Source organism: Castor canadensis, chromosome X (genome assembly GCF_047511655.1).
Source record: "Castor canadensis chromosome X, mCasCan1.hap1v2, whole genome shotgun sequence".
Taxonomy (NCBI): Eukaryota; Metazoa; Chordata; class Mammalia; order Rodentia; family Castoridae; genus Castor; species Castor canadensis.
Window position 1 is genome coordinate 73760117 of NC_133405.1, and position 8255 is coordinate 73768371.

Sequence of the window (8255 nt, forward strand, 5' to 3'; positions counted from 1 at the left end):
ATAAGGGTTCCCTTTTTCCTGCATCATTGTCAGCATTTGTTGTTGCTTCTTTTCTTCTCACTTCTGACTGAAGTGAGATCCTATATTTCTTTATTTGATGGCTATATCCTTGTTCATATCAACCAAGGGCACTGGGCAAAATAAATGATATTCAATTATAGTTTAATAGGAATTGTGCTTGTCACAAGAGCCACCATTTTTTGGAATAGTACAGCAAAGGATACACACAGCATCATCACTTGTACAACAAATCTGTGAGTCTCTAGCCCAAATGGAACTAGTTAGCAGACTGAGTCTTCACTATTTACTGGCAGGAAAAGAGGGACATTCAGGGTACTTCTTATTTAAGTGCATTAGTAGATGTGGACAGATACAGTTCACACTGTAAGAACAGACCAAGTGGTAAAGGTATTATAATGTAACAAAATCTTACAGTAGAGTCCCCTAAATCCAGAGGCATCTTATTTTGTTCAATTGGCTTTCTCCCCATAACTGTGTGCCTGATTCCAAACTAGGTTCTAACCTTCATCATATACCTAATAGAATTCTTCATAGGTGTAACCTGTATCAAAGATAGCCTCCTGTGGCTAAAGTGAAGCTGTCCTAGTCATCTTTAGCATCTTCATAACCTAGCTGGCAATTGATATTCATTGCATTTTGTGTTATTAATGATGTTGAGGTGCCCTAGGATTGATTACATCTTTAGGTTTTTTTGCAGCTTTTATTAGTATATATTAGTTGTAAAATAAGGCTTCATTTTGATGTTTTCATAAATGCATATATTATACTTGGATCATATTCACCCACTATGTTACTACTTCTTATCATCCTTCTCCTTTTTAATACAGTTTTAATAAATTTCATTATTTTATTTTCATATATGCATATAATATACTTCTATCCTGTTGACCCCACATCACTCTCTCTTTTTGCCACTCATCTTCAGCTGTTTGCAAAACTTCATATTTTCTGGCTATCTCAACATTCCCACAAAAAAGGTTTCAAGTACCCTTCCCAGATGATGAGATGCACAATTATGATAAAGCTGGTCCATGCTACAAGCTTCTTTGCTTCTCTTACACTGACCTGTTGACATTCAAATAAATGATTGAACTCTCCTCTGCCTTTTGCTTAAGTACTTCACCTTGACTCCTATTAAAGGGTTTGAGTGTTTTCTCTCTATCTGTTAGCCACAATTTCAGCCTTCTCCCTTGACACTCACCCTGTCAGTCTTGTTTTGATATTCAGTGACTGCATTATTCTATGACCTGGAAGTATGAGATTTGTTTTCGTATATCCTGTCTTGTAGCTGTACCTGACTATTTCATGAAAGAATACAAGCAGTAGTTTTCCTTTATCTTTCATCAGTAATGGCCTTGACTTTTCTCCAGATCAGCACTAAGTTAGGCAATATGGAGAGGAGTACTTTAGGCATTTCATAGACTTGATGAGAATATTGCAAATAAGGTCTGCTGTACACGGTCTGGTTAGAAGGAGATAATTGGAGACCAGTTTGCTACCTCTTCCACACTAAGCCCCAACTATTCCATGGAGAATATGGGGCAAGAGAAAGTTAAAATAGGAATTTTGCTATTATTTTCAATGTAGATTTTTCTTGACTGGGCATTCACTTTATTGCTGTATTCCTTTGAATATTGTATTCCTAATACTTTTAAGAGATTAGTACAACTATTTTTGGTTAATTTTAAAATATGTATTTTTATGGTGGATAAAGAGCATCCTAATCTAATATTTTGTTGACTTAATTTTCCCTTGATCATCATATGAAATGCCTGATTTTTTATTTTAATATTAGTCCATTAATTATAATTATAATTTGGATTTTCATTTGTTATTCTGTTATATTTTGTTTTCCTATATCTTTTATATTCCTCTGTTCTTCATTTATAGACTTCTGTCAAATAAGTACTCTTAAGATCCAATTTTAATTTCCCATTTTAATTTTTAATAGTTGCTATAAAGAATTACAATATGAATTTTAATTTACCTTAATCAAATCTGGTTAATGTTAACTAAATTCTGGAACAATACAGATAAGCATAATGTTCCAACACATTTTTATTCTAACCTTTTTTCTCTCTTTATATTAGTATATATATGTATATACATATATATTATTCATAAATCTTAAAATCCCCAAAATTAATAATGCAATCATTATTATACAATATCCTGTGACATTGAAATAAATTAAGGAAATAAAATTAAAAATTTAATCATATGATCTTTCATATTTATCAATATATTTGTCATTCCTAGTGTAGTTTATTTCTGTGGACATGAATAAACATCCAATAGTCAGTTTCTTTTTACATAAAGAACTTCAAGTAATATTCCTAATAAGAGTCTTTTAAAGGTTCACTAGCAATGAGTTCTCTCAGACATTGTTTATCTGGAAAGTTTATTTATCTTCATTTTTTAAGAAAGAAATTAGTTGGATATAGAATTGTTCTTTGAGTTTTGTCCAGCACTCTGAATGAGTCATTCTTTTGCCTGATGTTCTCCATTGTTTCTGATGAAAAGTAAACTATTAAGCAAACTGTTATTCCCTGTATGTGATAAGATTTCTATCTTTAGCTTTTAAAAGAATTTTAACTGCTTGAATATTATGGTTATATCTTTCTTGTGGTAAACATTCTGATTTATACAGTATTGATTTTAATCAAATTTTAGAAAGTTTGTCCACTATTTATTCAAATACTTTTCTATTCCTTTGTTTCTATCTATTTCTTTTGTTACTCCTACTACCTGTGTATTTCTGGGTCTTTTTATGTATTTCTTTTTAATCCATTTTTTCTCATCTTCAGATTGGGAAAATCCTATTGGACTATCTTCAAGTTTACTTTCTTCTTCCCTTTACAATGTTATTGATCTCACTTAGTAAAATTTTTATCTAAATTCTGTTGTTAAACTTTTTTTTAGATTCTACTTCTTTACTGGCATTCTCTATTTGCTGATTCATTCTCTTTATACTTTTTCAGTCTTTTACAAATGGTTAGATTCTAGTCTTTAAACATACTTATAATAATAGTTGCTTTGAAGTATTCATCTGCTGAATCGAACATCTGGGCTCACTCAGAGATAATTTTCAGTGACTGTTTATTTTCCTGAGTGGGGGTCATACATTCCTGCCTTTTTGACATTTCTTGTAATTTAAAAAGAATCTAGCCTTATACGTTAATATTTTGCAGCAACTCTGAGTCCTGATTTTCTTTATTTATCATCTGAGGATTTTTACTGATTTCATTTGATTTTGAATTTGTAAGTAGTTTACCTGGACTTTACCTACAAATCTGTTACCCTTGCATTGTTTATCTATTAATATACCCATCTTTAAAATTCTGAAATTTTTTCTTTCAGCCTTTATTACTATGAATCATCTGTATATCATTTTAAATATTTGTAAGTTAATAATTGACCACAGATTGTATTTAAGTATCTGTAGTGTAAAGTACCCATTGTCTATTTGTGGATTCATGTGTGCTTTAGATATTTTATTTAGGGCGGCAGTTTCTAGGCATTCCGCAGCTGCTAGTTTCCATCAAGTCTTTTCAAATCATCACTTTAGTTGCTGTAAAGGTACTAGATAATCAGAGATGTGAAAATTGCTAATCAAGACCCTCAATGTCTATCAAATTTCAGGATCTTCCCATTAAATTTCTGTCTACTCCTCACATCTTCCTTTTGCCCTAACTAGAACCACAGCTGCAGGTAGGTGTATGGCAAGCTTTACCCATACACTAATGCTTCCTTGCTGTTTGATCCAAATTGTTATTCCTATGACAACAAATTCTTGGTTTCCTGGTACACAAGGATAGTGAATTCCTTATGCAAGAGTGCATAAACTCCCATTGCTCTTAGGTAAACTTCATCTGGGTGTTTTAGTACCTACTTCCCAGTTTGTTCTTTGCCTTTGCTCAATTTTCAAATCCACAAAATAACCGTGGATTTTTGCACAATTTTATTCAGTTTTTTAGTTAATTCAATAGACAGAACCTGTGACCTCATCACTCTTCCTTCATTGGATATCATACCTTATCATTTACTTTTTAATTTATAATGTACAAAACATAAAACATCCTCTTCTATTACTGAGTAGGTGAAAAAATTATTTGCAATTTATTTTCTGAAATGTCAATTCCTAATTTTTATAGCAACTAAAACCAACAATTCTGTGTCCTTATATGAAATTATTATTGCTTTTGAAATAGCTTTAGAAGAGCTATCTATGACCTCACCATTCTATTTGTTTTCCTTTTAATTGCCTTCCCACTCAAACATAATTTATATATAACATTCATTATTTTTCCAAACTGTGCATTGTGGAGCTCTGAGTTTCAGAGGAAATGCCTCAGAGTGTGTCCATTTGCACTACTACACTGCAATGCTGAGTCCTTACTCCTAGAATCAGAATAACTAAGTTTTGTCAGGCTTTCCATGCTAGAATTCCATGTAAAATTTGTCTGAGAAAAGGGTATTATGCTTGTGAAAGTGTCACCTTAAAAAGATACGCTGATGGTTAACTTAGTTGTGTGACATGAGCATTTATTATTACTAAATGGCATATGCTTGTGGCTATTATTATTTCTGAGCCTACATATCTGCTCCTAGTGAATTCATGCAAGTTTTTCTTGTTCTACTTTCTTTGGTTTTTTGAGACAGGGTCTCACTAGGTTGCTGTGACTGACTTCAATGTCATAATCCTCCTAAGTGCAGGCATGTGCCATGATACCCATCAGCTCAAACAGAATTCTTTTTATTTATTTGTTTATTTTGTTGTGCTGGGTGGGGGTACATTGTGACATTTATAAAAGTTCTTACAATATATCAAATGTATCCTACTTGAATTCACCCCCTCCATTATTCAGCTGTATCCCCCCCATTACTGGAATAGTTTAAACAAGTATCATTTTTCATTTACATACATGTGTACACAGTATTTGCACCATATTCATGCTCCTACACCCTTTCTTCACCTCCTCCCCCTTCCCACTGGCATCAACCCCCCAGGCAGGACTTATTCTACACTTGTTCTCTGATTTGTAAAAGAAAAAAATCATATTTTTGTCAAGCAGAATTCTTAAAGGCCAAAGTACAGGCAAGCTAGTCTACTTCATCTCATTAAATATATTTTGCTATAAAAAGCAGGTAGGTTTTGTGTTTATTAAGTCATTAAAGAAAAAAACAGGAGGCGTTCTTTATCAGCTCATCATATGAAAAATTGGTTGTCATTTACTCTAATAATTTATAGCTATACTTGAATATCAAATAGTATTTCTACCTTAATTTGGTTTACTAATCCCTCATGCATTTAAATAAAAAGTGATTTAACTATTTATGATTAAATTACACGATGTGGTTTAAACAAAATGAGATAATGAGTATGAACAACAACCTTTTAGATGAAGAACAGAAAATTGTAAAGTTACCATTTTCACTTCACTAAATTAGTTTTATGTTAAAGATAGCACATCAAAAATATGGAATTTTTATTCAGCGGTCTTTAAAATAATATATGTACTACAGTCTTGAATTCATTATTCTTAAATTTTACTTTATTTTTTAAATTACTTTTACTTTTTATTGTTGTGCTGGGTGGGAGTACATTGTGACATTTACAAAGGTTCTTACAATGTATCAAAAGTATTATATTTGAATTCACCCCCTCCACCGCTCTCTTTTATTCTCCCCCCCATTCTTGGAATGTCTTCAACAGCTATCACTTTTTCATTTATATACATGTGTACACATTTTTTGTACCGTATTCACCCTTCTATCTTGTTTTGCCATCACCTTCCTTTCATGTGGGGTGTATTAGTAAGTTTGCACAAAGAGAAAAGATACAATTATATTTCAACTTTAATTAGTATACATCATTTTTATCGAATTGAGGGGGTTCTTAAAGCTAAACTACTGGTTTCTTCAGGATGGTGGAGAAAAGCCATTTTGTCTTTTTTGTTTCCCTTTTTTCAAATTTAGAATGTTGGAGTGAACTTAATATCTTGTAAAGAATTTTAAAAACCACTCAATTTCTGTGCAGGTAGAATCTTTCAAGGCTGGGTTTTCAGCCTAAGCAATATTTTGATCACGTTGGCTTACTCAGAACTAGCTGTGTATGTTGATTAAAAGTTTTAAATGCTATATTTAACTCAGGAAATGTTTTTGGTTTTATTATTAGATACTGATTTAAGAAAAATAGTGATGACAGGACATATGATGGTAACTCATTTCCTTTAGATGTTGCTCTCAAACTTTAGTTCATAAAATAATCATATGAGTTGCTTGTTAAAACAGTTTTCTAAAGTTTCAGTTTTCAATTCAGACTATCTTTATTGATAAAAGTTAATTAACAATGTAAACGAGAAAAATTCACTATTACAACTGAAGACCTGAAAGCTTGGTGCACATAATTTAGAAATAGCTGCTACTTACATAACTGTTTAGACTTAATTTGGAAGTTAACAGAAAGAGAGGTTCCATACTTAAACAACCTAATGATTAATGATGTTATAATTTAAACTCTATTTCTAAAATACTCTAAAAATTTACATACCTCTTAACTAATAGAACTATATCATGTTATTTAGATTCAATTCTTTTTTCCAAAGAGTCATCAGAATAGCTGGATTGGAAAGACTGAAAAATTTGCCATCTCTTGCTGCTGAGTTTCCATCATATTATTTTTGCAACATAGCCATTTCTTTTTAAGTGTACACTACTAGTAAGTAGGTTAGTATTATTACTTTCCAAGTCCTCCAAACTCTTTGCAAACTGCTTTTATAACTGTATAATTGTTTTCATCTTTCGTTCTGAACAACTTAAGATTGTTAAAAATCCTTTTGCTATTGTTGAGACATACTAACTAGTTTTTCTTTTTGCTTCTTAGCTTTCTCCAAATCTATATTCCACTGCTGAAACAAAGTTAAAAACCACTGAGATTGCTCTTGATTAAGCTTCTGACTTTGTTCTTATTACATTTTCCAAACTTGTTCAATTTTCTGATTAATGGGTTTGAAACAAGCCTTGGTATACAGTTTTAGTCTTTTTCTCTTGGCCAGAAGAGGCTTGTTAATGTCAACTCCAAATTTTTCCAGCATATTCTGCACTTCACTACCCTTATCTTCAACTATTCCTGAAAAAGTATTGTTATTCCCCATGTTTATTGATTATTAGTCTTTTTATTCATTCTCCTCTTAACCATTCAGATCTTCATATTTTCCTGAAGACATAGGCTTTATTAAAAAGCCATTGGTATAAATAATAAATACCATTGGTGTTATCCCAGATTTCCCAGAATGCTTTTTCCAGAAGCAGCATATTTAAATGTTTTCTGACTGAGGAGTTTGCTTCTCCGCTTCTGTGTAACTTTTCTTCTGCGGTTTCCTCTTACAGATTTCTAATGAGTAAGTCTGAGGCCCAGACAAGCACCCCAGAAATTTCATATTCATAATTTCCTACACTAGTTTGAGAATCAGTGATTTCAAGTTAATTGACAGGATTCTTCCGTAATGCCAATAAAAACTTATGTTGTCTTTCATTATGTTTCAGCTGGAGGAACTTGACTTATTCCATGGGTGACTGAATCTTAACTTGGGTGAATAATTTCTTCTTTCAAAAATATTTACTGAGTGCCTGCCTTGTGCCAGGCACGGTTGTAAGGTTGAGTATGGAGTAATGAATGATAATACAAAGATCCTTACCATTGTAGAGTTTATTTTATGTAGGATGAAAAACTACAAAGAAGGCATGACAAACATGCAGTTTTATAATACACTAGAAGCTATTAAAGAGTCTGAAAATAATAAAATAAAAAAAGGAAGAAGGACAGAAGTACTGGGGTGGAAAGAAGAATGTCTTTAGAATGGTCCCAGAAGGTCGTGTTGAAGTAATGAGAATAATGGAAGGGTTTAATTTAAGTATGATATATTTATTATATTGTAAGAATTTTTGTGAATACCATAATGTACTTCCACTCAGCATGATGATAAAAAATAAATAAAATCCTAAAAAAAGGGGAAAAGATGGTTAATGTTAGTGAGCATGTCAATATCTTGAGGAAAAGTACTCTAGGCAGAGGGAATAGAAAAATCAATAAGAGGGAGTTAAGATGTGCCTTGGCATATACTTGGGAAAACAAAAGAGGCTTGTGTGGCCTGAGAAGAGTGAATAAAGGGAGGATGGGAGATGAAGTCAGTGGGCAATGCATTGAGAGCCATGTAAAATCTTGTAGGACA

At 32.1% G+C, this 8255-nt stretch overlaps 1 pseudogene; it reads right to left on the reverse strand.

The window, feature by feature from the left end:
• Nucleotides 1-6634: 6634 nt before the first annotated feature.
• On the reverse strand, nucleotides 6635-7178 carry LOC109675573 (synaptonemal complex protein 3-like; annotated as a pseudogene).
• Between the last annotated feature and the right edge of the window lie 1077 nt (nucleotides 7179-8255).